General features: G+C 41.3%; 1 protein-coding gene and 1 non-coding gene across 2 annotated transcripts in view; both read right to left on the bottom strand.

The window, feature by feature from the left end:
* The window catches only part of CTNND2 (catenin delta 2), a 1052534-nt gene that overhangs the window by 553838 nt on the left and 486203 nt on the right, over positions 1-12493 (bottom strand). The window lies entirely within an intron of this gene.
* On the bottom strand, positions 10215-10363 carry LOC145519316 (small nucleolar RNA SNORA57). The gene has a single exon (XR_014063722.1). It is a non-coding gene; the product is annotated as a small nucleolar RNA SNORA57 (small nucleolar RNA).

Here is a 12493-nt window from a genome sequence, read left to right as displayed (position 1 = left end):
GATCACTCTCCAGGCACAGTATCCAAGGTGCTTGTCAGCTTTGACTGCTATTCTGAAATGTTCAAGGAGCATATGGACAATCCTTGAGTCAGTCAAACAGTCCCTCGAGGCTTTAATTATAGTGATTGCACTTGTTCATTTCTACAAATTCTCTATTTAGTCCTTTTAAAAATGTTGTAGTCTTTCATTTTATTGTTTCTGGCAGTTTGCTCTAGTCACTCAAATTCCTGGATCCCTAATTGTTTTGCTCAGTGAAACTGCTGATGCCTTCAGGGTGGTGCATTTGTCATCTCATCATCCACATTTTAAAATTCAGCCTATTGTCAGTGGGGTTTCTCTTCTTTCTTAAGGGATTCTAGCATGATGCACTGGGTGGAAAGCCTTGCAGAGAAGTGTTAATGTTCATCTAATGTTGGGGTCTTAAGGGTTTCTAGATAAGTCTTCTTATTAGTCTTTTCAGCTCAAGATTCTGTACAAATTGCTAAGTCGCTTCAGTTGCGTCCGATTCTTTGAGACTCTATGGACTGTAGCCTGCCAGGCTCCTCTGTCCATGGAATTCTCCAGGCAAGAATACTGGAGTGGGTTGCTATGGCCTCCTCCAGGGGATCTTCCAGACCCAGGGATTGAACCCTTATTTCTTAGGTCTCTTACACTGGCAGGTGGGGTCTTTACCACAAGGGCCACCTGGGAAGCCCTCTGTACAACAGACAAGATCTGGTCAAAATGTCTGGTTTCTCAAGGGGAAAAAAAATCCCCCACTTAAGACACAGAGAGGGCAAGCTTCTCTGGTGATTTCAAACCAGAGGAGTTTCTAGCTGTTTCCACGTCGGGGCTGCCCGTTCAGTCTCCAGGCATGGAGCAGAGACCCTGCTCCAGCTCCCTTCTCATCCAGCCTGAGACCATGTCCTCTCTAGGTGGATGTTTAAGTCTGCTTGAGCTGCTACAACAAAATACCATGTACTGGGTGGTTTATAAAAGATAGAAGTTTATATCTCCCAGTTCTGGAGGCTAGAAGTCTGAAGAGGGGTGCCAGCAGAGCTGGAGTCTTGTAAGGGCCCTCTTGGTAGATGGCCACCTTTCTGGGTGAAGGGTGAGGGAACTCTCTAGGGCCTCTTTTATAAGGGCACTCATCTTACTCAAGACCCATTCAATTTCCAAAGGCCCCACCTCGAAGCACATTACACTGGGGATTAGGTTTCAACAGGTGAAGTTGCGGGCTATGGGGGACAACATGAAAATATTCAGTTATGGTACTGGATCTTTCGTGTTTGGTCCTCTTTCCTCTTGAATTATATCTAGATCTTAAAGCCTTGAGTTTAAGTTGAGTCAGTTTTGATTTCTCCATTTCTGGTACTTGGATATTTCCCTTTCTTTCCCTGAAGATTGCTGTTGTTATTCCTGTTTAGTTGCCAAGTTGTGTCCGACTCTTTTGCAACCCCATGGACTGTAGCATGCCAGGCTTCTCTGTCCATGCCCAGGTAAGAATACTGGAGTGGGTTGCCATTTCCTTCTCCAGGGGATCTTCTCAACACAGGGATCGAACCTGAGTCTTTTGTGTCTCCTGCGTTGGCAGGTGGATTCTTTTCCACTGAGCCATTAGGGAAGCCCCATTCTTGCAGATAAGCTATGTATTATATTTTTTGCTCTTATCTTACTGATGATTTCTAAGAGTCTCAAGTACAGAGGAAGAAGGCTGGCCAGTAATAGCCTGGGTCAGGCATGTTGTTGGAAGTCATATAAACCCATACTGAAGTTAAGTACACTGAACCCAGGACCATCTTCATTCACGTTTAACACAGAAAGCTGTAACCAGCTTCATTTATTGGAGCTACAGGGCACAGAAACCCAGAGTCATCTTCAGAGAAGTCAGTCAATCAACTGACTCTACCCTTTATGAACAGAAATTATCATGTCACAGCAGCTGACAAAAGACAGCCTCCTAAGTACTGTCTGGTTAAGACCAGAAACCCCTCAGCCACACATTTCAGGCCGATTTCTTGGAAAATTTTCCTCCTCTGTCAGCTTCCACTCAGGACTTTCTCATCAGATTTTTTCCCCTTAGTGTTTTAAATACTTACTTAGACCATTTTCCTTTCTGTTTTGAATTTTTCCAGAATTCCATTTTCAACTTGAAAACCATGGTAGACCATCCCTTCCTTTCACTACCTCACCCCATTTAATCAGGGATTAAGTTCTGTTAACTCCAATGCTTTGTAGTTTTACTTATATTCATTCTCACTGCTATTCCTTGGTTCAGGCACTCAGCCAGGTCTCCTCTGGCTTCTTAAAGTCCCCTACCTGCTCCCTTGGCACACAAGCATTCACAGGGTTTCTGAAATTTATATTTTTCAATTCAGTTCTTCAGAGGCTCCCAATGATAATCAAACTCTTCAAAATTGCTTAGTGCACATATAAGAATCTTATGTTATCCCCTCTGTTCTTGTCCCCACTTACTTATTAGAATGTACTATTAAAAATAGTTTCAGAAAAATTGAGAAAAATAGTACAAAGAGCTCCCATGTACCTCACTCCAATTTTTCCCTATTATTAACACCTAATATTAGTATGGCGTGTTTGTCTCAATTATTAAACTTTTATATGTTACATTATCATTAAAGCCCATAGTTTCTTCAGATCTCCTTTTCAGTTTTCAAGGTTCAGTCCCTGTGTTGGGGAGATCCCCTGGAGCAAGAAATGGTAGACCACAGAGGAGCCTGGCAGGCTACAGTTCTTGGGGTTGCAAAGAGTCGGGGTCACAAAGAGTCAGACACGACTGAACGACTGAGTACAACTTATTTTTACAAGTCTTAGCATTTGTTTTCCTCCTATAAATTGCCTAATCATATCCTTTGTCAATTTCTATTTTGTATTTTGCAATTTTGCCCTTCTGGTGGATGCACTAAACTTTCATATGTACTCTGGATATGAATCTTTCATCAGTTTTACCTGCTGCAATTACCTTGTCCTAGCTTTCATGTATGTTTATGATGTCCTTCCTCAAAGTGGTCATCTTTTATCTTGTTGTAGCTGAATACATCAAATTCTCGACTAATGGTTTGGCCTTTGTGTAACCCATCTAAGAAATATTTTCTCATGTTTGTCAGTATATCAATATTAATCCAGATTGTGAATGTATAGGATTTGATACTGAGTTTAAACTAATTACTCTCCATGTACTGAGCCAATTTTCAACATTAGGCACTGAATATCATCTTTAACCTGTGACTTATGATGCCAAGATCACCAAATATTAATACAAATTCCCTTAAGCATCCAGCTCTGATATTGGTTTCCAGTTTGGTGAGTTATTTGCTGGGTTATTAGTTATTAACTCATAACTACTCATCATACTAAATACCAGTCCTAATAAAAAACCATAATTATATAAGTTATAGTTAAGTGGACTTCTTTTTCTCATCTCTATATACATAATTTATTGTCTTTCACAATCCAACCTCTCTGCATATTCTTCTTAAATATTCATTTTAATTTAGTTGTTTAATTCACTACATGTCCAAGCACTCGGTGTCCCTTGCTAACTGAACCCTGAAGAGGTAGTAAAACAGAAAAAGGTAAGGATATTGATCGCAGACACCTGGGCTAAATCTTTGCCATTTACTAGCTGCATGCGGAGAAGGCAACGGCACCCCACTCCAGTACTCCTGCCTGGAAAATCCCATGGACAGAGGAGCCTGGTAGGCTACAGTCCATGCGGTCGCGAAGAGTCGGACACGACTGAGCGACTTCACTTTCACTTTTCCCTTTCATGCACTGGAGAAGGAAATGGCAACCCACTCCAGTGTCCCTGCCTGGAGAATTCCGGGGACGGCGGAGCCTGGTGGGCTGCCGTCTATGGGGTCGCACAGAGTCGGACACAACTGAAGCGACTTAGCAGCAGCAGCAGCAGCTGCATGATCCCCAGCCAGTTTCGTCGGCCATCAGAGCCACATTTCTCTCTTCTTTGGGGGCAAATAAACAAAGAAATATTGTTTGTTTAATGTTAATGTTTGTTAATTGTTTGTTTAGTGTTAATGAACATTTATTGCATGTCCTACAGCACAGCCCGAGGAAGTAGCAAAGATTATTATTCTCATCTTTTAGACAAAAATTTCAAGCTTGTCCAGACTTGCACAGTTAATAAGTAACTGTTAGAGTTGGATTTGAATGTAGGTTGTCTAAAGATAAAAATGTGTATTCCTCCTTTTACACTATATCCCCTTGGACTATAGGGAGGGGTGTCAGTAATTATTATTAGCCCAACTCCTGAACAGAGCAGAAGCTCTCACAACCTTGGCTTGCTCCAGTGGCTTTATGACAGTGAACCCAGAAGGAATATTCCTCACAGGAAACAGAAAATTCACCGTCTTTATCAGAACAAAGCCATAAAAATAATAATGGTTCCCAGGTACTGAAGGTTGACATTTTTGTGAAGCCCTAAGCTAAGCACTTGGATTATTTAGTTCATTTAATGCTCATATTGTTCTAATGTGGGAGACACTTATATTTCCAATGACTGAGATTTTGCTAGGTCAAAAAACTTCCCCAATTTACACAACTAGTATGGGCAGAGCTGGACTTTAACCTAGATGGCGCAAAGTCTATATTTTTAAATCATGTTCTATTACTTTTCTATTTTCTTCTTATAGCCTTTTAATACATAGTTTGTAGTATAAGAAATAAAATTAAACACATTTGAATTCTTTTCTATGGAAGTAAAAAGTCTTCCATTTTTTTCTTTAACAAGGAGAAACAAGGGATGATTATACTCAGAATTCATTGTTTCCCACTGTCCTTAAAATGCAGTTAGTGATGTTATCAACATCTGTAAATAAACTGCAGGAAAAGAATATTGCTTTTGATAACAGTATTTACTGATAGTAAATGCTAAATAAATCAGGGGCACATGCTACTAATTAGGGTGTCCATCTCTACCTGACAGACATATATTGACTGTGACTTTTAAAAGCTCAGGCAGTTCATTCTATAAAGGCCAGAAATGGGTTCATTAAATATTGTGCCAAAATCATTCTGAGAAAAAAAGATAAGGGGACTTCCTGTCATTGTAAAGACTTAATTTCCAAGGAGGAGTTACCCGTGACAAAGAAAATAAATACTACTGTCAAGAATAGAAATTAGGTTTAATATTACATTAGTTCCCAAAGTAAAGCCACAAGGTACTGGAATTTAGTACTATGTAAGTATTAACATTGTTAAGGTGAATAAATCTATGTCTGGTTCCATTTAGTGTACAATATCGGCTGGCAAAACCACTTGTCTTTCCTGCTACCATATGTAAAACAACTCAGCTTTTATTTTATTTTAATGTCCAAAGGCATCCCCTAAACCTGTTTAATTTCTTGCCTTTAAAATTAAACACTGAAGAATACAAGGTACCCACGTGTGAGACTCTCATCTGATATGAGTGCTTACTCATCTTGGCTGTCTTTATGGTAGATTTTCATTTGAGTCCTATGACTGTTGAACTTAACAGAACTGAGTAATAAACACTGAACTTAACAGAACTCTTCCTCATGTGTTGATTCTCACCTTACATCTTATGAGACTGTTGTTGATTAGTCACTAAGATGTGTCCAAATCTTTTGTGACCTCATGGACTGTAGACTGCCAGGCTCCTCTTTCCATGGGATACTCCAGGCAAGAATACTGGAGTGGGTTGCCATTTCCTTCTCCAGGGGATCTCCCCAACCCAGGGATTGAACCCACATCTCCTCCATTGGCAGGTGGATTCTTTACCATTGAACTACCAGGGAAGCCTGTTAAGAGATAACCAACAATAAATTTCAGTTGAATTCTCTCATGCTTTGCTATCATTTTGTATAATATGCTTGGTACCAGTACCATCCTGTTCTAATTAGTTTAGCTTTTTGTTGCATAATTGAAGATAAAATTTGCCTCTTACTATGCTTTTTCATAAGTTTTGCAACTTCACATACTGATTTTTTTTCCAGATAAACTTCAGATTAATTTTTATTGTCTCATCCCTAATGAACTGTTTTTTTACCTGGAACTGTATTCAATTTGTAAGTGTGCTGTGGAAGAACTTACATCTTTTCTATGTGTAGTATTTATGCAAAGTCTCTCAACAGATTACGCTTCTATCACATTTGTTAAGTTTCTGCATTTGGATTTCAAGCAGTTTGGGTTGAAATAACTTCCAAGAATGTTACAGTTTTGCAGCTGCTGAATTTGAGAACTTGTACCATTAAGTTTTCTAACAGGTTCTAACAGATAGTTAGGGCTGCTATTGATTTTTTTATTATAGCATATTTTCTAATTTGGAAAGATGTACTGTACGAAAGTGTCAGACTGGCCAGCAATTATGTGACATCAAACTCAGTACAGAGAGTGAAATGGATAAAACTGCAGTGTTTCCTAGTTTCATCTAAGAGGAGAGACCTTTACTGATTAAATTTTAGCAGTGTCATCCATACTCAAAATTTAGTGACAAGTCAACATCTTTAGCAGAAAATGCAAATGGATTGCCAGACCTCAAGAGCTCAGGTCATGGGATTCATTTTGTAGCCAAATCCTTTGAGTATAGGACTTAAGGAGAATAGATGACAACTACATTCACAAAGATTTTATGGCACACAACAGAGGCATGCCAATAGCAGGAGAGGGGGAGGAGAAAAAATGCAAAATCAATAAGCGACTGTGACTTGTAGAATCTTCTAGCTCACTCTTGGCACTGAATGTCCACATAGTTTATTGTAAATAATAAGCTTTCTCTAGACTGAGTAATAAAGACATAAGCAACACCTGGCATCCCAAGGGCATCCACTCAATTGAGAAGGGGACATAGAGTTCTGGATGGAGCACCCTTGACAGTGGCCTCCAGAGCAAAGGAGGGAGCCCAAGCAGGTTTATTCCCACTGCTGCTGAGAATTCACGGGTACTGTCAACAAAAGAAGAGGGAATGGCTCCATCACCTCTCCCAGGGAAGATGTTCCTGTTGTTATTGTTTAGTCACTAGGTCATGTCTGACTCTCTGCGACCCCATGGACTGTAGCCTGCCAGGCTCCTCTGTCCGTGGGATTTCCCAGGCAAGAATACTGGAGTCAGTTTCCATTTCCTTTTCCAGGAGATCTTCTGGCCAGGGAACGAACCCACGTCTCCTACATTGGCAGCGTGATTCTTTACCACTTAGCCACCAAGCTGTTCATATCAAGGGATAGTTAAAAAAACCTCTCCTGCTGCACAGCAAAGAGGATACAGCAGGTATGCACACAGTCAGAATGCTGTGAGAAGACCAACTGCTGAACAGGAACTGATAGCAAGTACTAATGTGAACAGCAGGACAAAGTCTGAGCTCAACGTATCTAAGGAGAGTCTCTGGAGGACCCACAGCTATTCCAATGGAGAAGCTGGGCATAACCTTCAGGGTTCAAAGGAGCTGTGTGCACTTCATAGTGAAACTGCAGTGACAGATGACAACATAATTCTGGTCCCTCTTATCATTTTAAGCTCCTGCATGAGCATGTGAGCAAGCCTGGCAAGAATTAAAGAACTCTTTCTTCCTTTGTAAGCAGCATATGCAAGAACCTTAAGAAAAGCATCTATGCTCTTTGGAGCTGAGGGCAAACAAACAAGAGGTATATTTGTACATGATCATTTCATTTCCACTGAGATTTGTTTAAAGAAAACCTGAATGCTTGTAATTGCAGATTTTTGCATTCTGGCCATGTGAAATTAGGGGAAAAAAAAAAAATTCAACATGGTTTGCATGGTTAAGGCTTTGATTAATTATTTATTTACAGTGGTAAAGAACTCCCCTGCCGATGCAGGAGACATAAAAGACACAGGTTAGATCCCTGGATTCGGAAGATCCTATAGAGGAGGGCATGGCAACCCACTCCACTATTCTTGCATGGAGAATCCCATGGACAGAGGAGCCTGGAGGGCTACAGTCCATATGGTTCCAAAAAGTCAGACACAACTGAAGCGCAACAATGAAATTCATTATTAGTCCCTACTCTATGCATTTGGCAAGTACTGTGTTCTCCATCTCCCTCTGCAAAATAAGCAAGACTGATCACAGATCTTCGAATCTATCAAAGGGGAACAAAGAAACACAAATATTTTAATACAAAAGATGTTTTTATAACAGTGAGAATTGAGTTTCAAAAACGATACCAGGAGATGGAACTTCCCTGGCAGTCCAGTGGTTAAGAATCTGCCTTTCAATGCAGGGGACGCAGGTTCAATCCCTGGTGGGGGAGCTAAGCTCCCACATACCACAGGACAACTAAGTCCGTGCACTACTACTAGAGAAGCCCACTAACCACAATAAGAAGATCTTGCACCTCAATAAGAGAGGTCCTCTCACAACAATGATGAATACATGCACTGTGAGGAAGACCTGGTGCAGCCAAAATAAAAAAAAGAAATTAACAACAACAACAACAAAAAATGTTTAGATGATACCTGGAGAACCCAGGATGAAGAGAGAAAAATAGGCACTCTACTTTCCCTCTCTCCTCAATGGAATTAGGTGGTAGGCCTAAAGGAGGTAATTAGGATCAGACGAAGTCATGAGGATGGACCCCACGTGAATAGGATCAGTGCCCTTATAAGAGTCATAAGGCCATCTGCTTTCTCTTTCTGCTCTCTGCCATGTGTTGGCAGACTGCAACCTCGAAGAGGAATCCAGCAGAATCAGACCATGCTGGCATCCTGATCTCTTCTAGCCTCTAGAACTGTGAGCAAGAAATATACGTTGTTAATAAACCACCCAGGCTATGGTAATTTTGTCACAGCAGCAGCCCAAACAAAGACAGAACTTAATCAAGAAGTGAGAACCAAAAAACTACCTTGGAGAAAATAGTATTTGACCCTGGCCTTGGGCACTGAGTAGCTTTCAAAAGACAGAGGTAGGGGACTAGAGATGTTCTTGGAGGAAAATTAGAGAGGGCACCTAGACAGAAGTGGCTCTGGCAAGTGTACGGCTCAGCTTGAAGCATCATTGGGAATACTGGATGGGAATTTGCTTTTCTTTTCTTAGGAAGACTCTTCGAAGACCCGGATAACTATTCCTCAGTCTTCATATCACTGTCTGTGTTCAAAGCGAGCCCCTTAGATGAGTCCCACCAGTTCAGCAAGTTCTGTATGGTTGTTTTCCAGCTCTTGCTATTACATCACCAAGTACCTTACACAGCATCCTTGAAGTGGCATCGGCACTAGCATTGTGTACGCCTGCCCCATACTGGCTCTGTATGCTGGGGCACCTCCTTGTCACCCACGTGCATTTGCCCAGCAAAGGTGAGGTGTAATCATCAAAACTGTGCTGCTTCCATAGCAATAATTTTCCAAACCACCAATCAGACTTTCACAGAAAGTCCTTAAGGGAGGGGTTATAAATTAAGCGAGTCTTACAGATTACCACCGTTCTCTCCTCAGGCAGAATACAAGGGGCTTGAAGAGGAGCCTGGGTGGCTACAGTCCATGGGGTTGCAAACAGCTGGACACGACTGAGCAGACTGAGCACAGCGCACACACAGCCTTCGTGAACTATACTGAACACAGCAGAAAGGGAGAGAATGCAGAATTGATGATTTTTTTGTTGTTGTTGTGTTTGTTTGTTTGTCCAGTGAGACCAAGAGGTTAAATGATTACCAAAGCTTACTCAAAAAGGCATGTTGCCAGAAATGAAATTTAGGATTCCAGATACACAAGGAGCAGTGGATTACTAATTCTTACTGTCTGGAACTTACAAGTGAATGACTAATGGCATTAAAACTTCCAGTAAACCATTCTGAATCAGTTTGGTCCAATAGCATTCTTTATTTGCCTAATTTGAGTATGAAAATGGCAAGGTTAGATTCTTGCTCTCAAGGAATTTAGGGGAGACACATATATAAAGCATGAATTCTAATCAGGACAGAAGAAATGTCCAAACTGATGTGTTCAGATTTCCCAATGCTAGCAAGGTAAATCAAGAATGTGGATATTATAAAACAGAGGCTGAAACAATTTCACCTTGATATTTTCTACTTTCCACATTTAAATACAGGGTTACTTTGGGTATCTTATGTCCTAGAACCACATAAAGAAAAGAAATAGACAACTTCTTTTTGCTAAACCTGGATGGACTCAAACCAGAGAATTTGGATAACTAACTTGAATTATCCACTTAAGGGCTTGTAACCATCTCAATAGTTTTACATTATTATTATTATTTTTTCTTTCTTTCTTCTCTATGTCCCGGCGCTTGAGGATAGAACCGGCGGACTGCTGGCCGCCGGTACCGAAGACATGACGCCGAGGGGGCCAGAGCCCGTTCCCTCTACCTCCGTACATTACGCGGATCGGGACTGCACGCCCGACCCCCGCCAAGAAAAGGAGGGTAGTTTTACATTATTAATGACTTCTCAGAATATCAGAATGCCTTTAAATTCCCACTTGATTTTTCTGTTCTTAGCTATAATTACCAATAAAAGTTATTACCTGGACAACTTATAACACTAGGTGCCAGACAATGTGCTATGTAAGTACATGCACAATTTCACTCCAACTTCTCAATAATAATGCAATATGAGTATTATTATTCACGTTTTTCAGGTGAAGCAATGTGATGGCTCAGACGGTAAAGAATCTGCCTGCAACGTAGGAGACCACTATTCGATCCCTGGGTTGGGAAGATCCCTTGGAGAAGGGAATGGCTACCCACTCCAGTATTCTGGCCTGGAGAAATCCATGGACAGAGAAGCCTGGCGGGCTACAGTCCATGGAGTCACAAAGAGTTGGGCATGACTGAGTGACTAACACTTTCACCCCACAGTGTAGGACCCAGACGGGTAAAGAAATGTTCCAGTGGTCCTACTGCCTTATGGAGGCAAAACCAAGCATAACTCAGGCTGACTCTGAATCTCTTCCACATATTCACAGCTCCACACATTCAACAATTTTCCCTGTGACAGCTTTCCACGAGTTTCTTTTGCTGTAAATAATAATATCCATTTCCTATCTTGTGCAGGGACATGCCCAGAGGGCATTGTATCTAGGTGGAGCAAGAAATACAGACTGAAATCACATAGTTATTGTTAGAATTAAACTAGAGGATAGCCTCAAACACTGAAAAAAGTAAAGCGCTACCTAAATGTAAGGTTTGAATACACTTTATAGTAAAAAAATTATACTAAACAGTTGTGTAGTATTGAAGCCACAGCTGTGTTATTAGAGTTATTTCTGTGTTTGTCTTTACTTTCCAACTAAATTATAACACTGAACAGAAAGAAAAGAGCTTCCCCGGTGGTGAGGTGGTAAAGAATCTGCCTGCCAATGCAGGAGATATGGGTTCGATCCCTGGTCTGGGAAGATCATACATGCCGCAGGACGACTAAGCCCATGTGCCACTACTACTGAGCCAGTGCTCGAGAGCAGTCCATGGGCTGCAATTACTGAAGCCTGAATGCTCTAGAGACTGTGATCTGCAACAAAAGAAGCCATTGCAATGCAAGCCCATGCAATGCAAGCCCATGCACCACAACTAGAGAGTCGCCCTGCTCAGTGGTAAAGAATCCTCCTGCCAATGCAGGAGACCTGGGTTCGATCCCTGGGTGGGGAAGATCCCCTGGAGGAGGGCATGGCCACCTACTCCAGTATTCTTGCCTGGAGAATCCCACGGACAGAGCAGCCTGGCAGGCTATAGTACAAAGGGACACAAAGAGTTGGACATGACTGAAGTGACTTAGCATGCATGCACATCATGACAAGTAACTCTCAATGCCACATGACCTGATCTTTAAAAAGCAAGTTACTTTGTTTTTGTTTTTTTAACAACTATATGAGGGTAACCTTGGACAGCTTAGACACACACCTGCTGAGGAGGTAGATTCAACCTAAGGGGAAAACATTATGAATTAGTCTACACTACCCATCTTGACATGACCACAAAACCACTGGTTACAAGTTTATCTTTCTACTGTGGTTACAATGGTCTATGAAATATTTCTTTTCATTGGGTAATAGCTTTTTTCACTTTTCCTTAGAAAATTTAGGTGCACGCTAAGAAAACATTGGCATAAATGGTGAACCACTGGCGATTAACTCTTGTACTCTTACGCTGTCAGGTTTTTAGGGATTTAGGATCAAGCCAATAGTCAAAGCTATGGTTTATCCAGTAGTCATGTACGGATGTGAGAGTATCCCCTGGAAGAGGGCATGGCAACCCACTCCAGTATTTTTGCCTGGAAAATTCCCTGGACAGAAGAGCAGGCTACAGTCCATCAGGTCACAAAGAGTTGGACATGACTAAGCAACTTAGCATGCATGCTGGCTGTAGATACTCTCATTCTGAAGGCTTCCATGGGTCACCATCAGCATTCTCTCTGCCGGAGAGAATGGGGAAGGTAACTGCCTCCAAACCATTTTCCCCTACTGTCTGTCCTCTTGGGCTGCCACTTGGTAAGATTATCATACATGGAATGCAGTGACATAATTTTTTCTTGGACTTTATGAAACTGAAGCTTATGAT

The sequence above is a fragment of the Giraffa tippelskirchi genome, chromosome 8, assembly GCF_054371585.1.
Source record: "Giraffa tippelskirchi isolate mGirTip1 chromosome 8, T2T-mGirTip1v1.2.pri, whole genome shotgun sequence".
Lineage (NCBI taxonomy): Eukaryota > Metazoa > Chordata > Mammalia > Artiodactyla > Giraffidae > Giraffa > Giraffa tippelskirchi.
The sequence above is the reverse complement of the archived record's forward strand: the minus strand, read 5'-3'. Positions and strand labels throughout refer to the sequence as shown.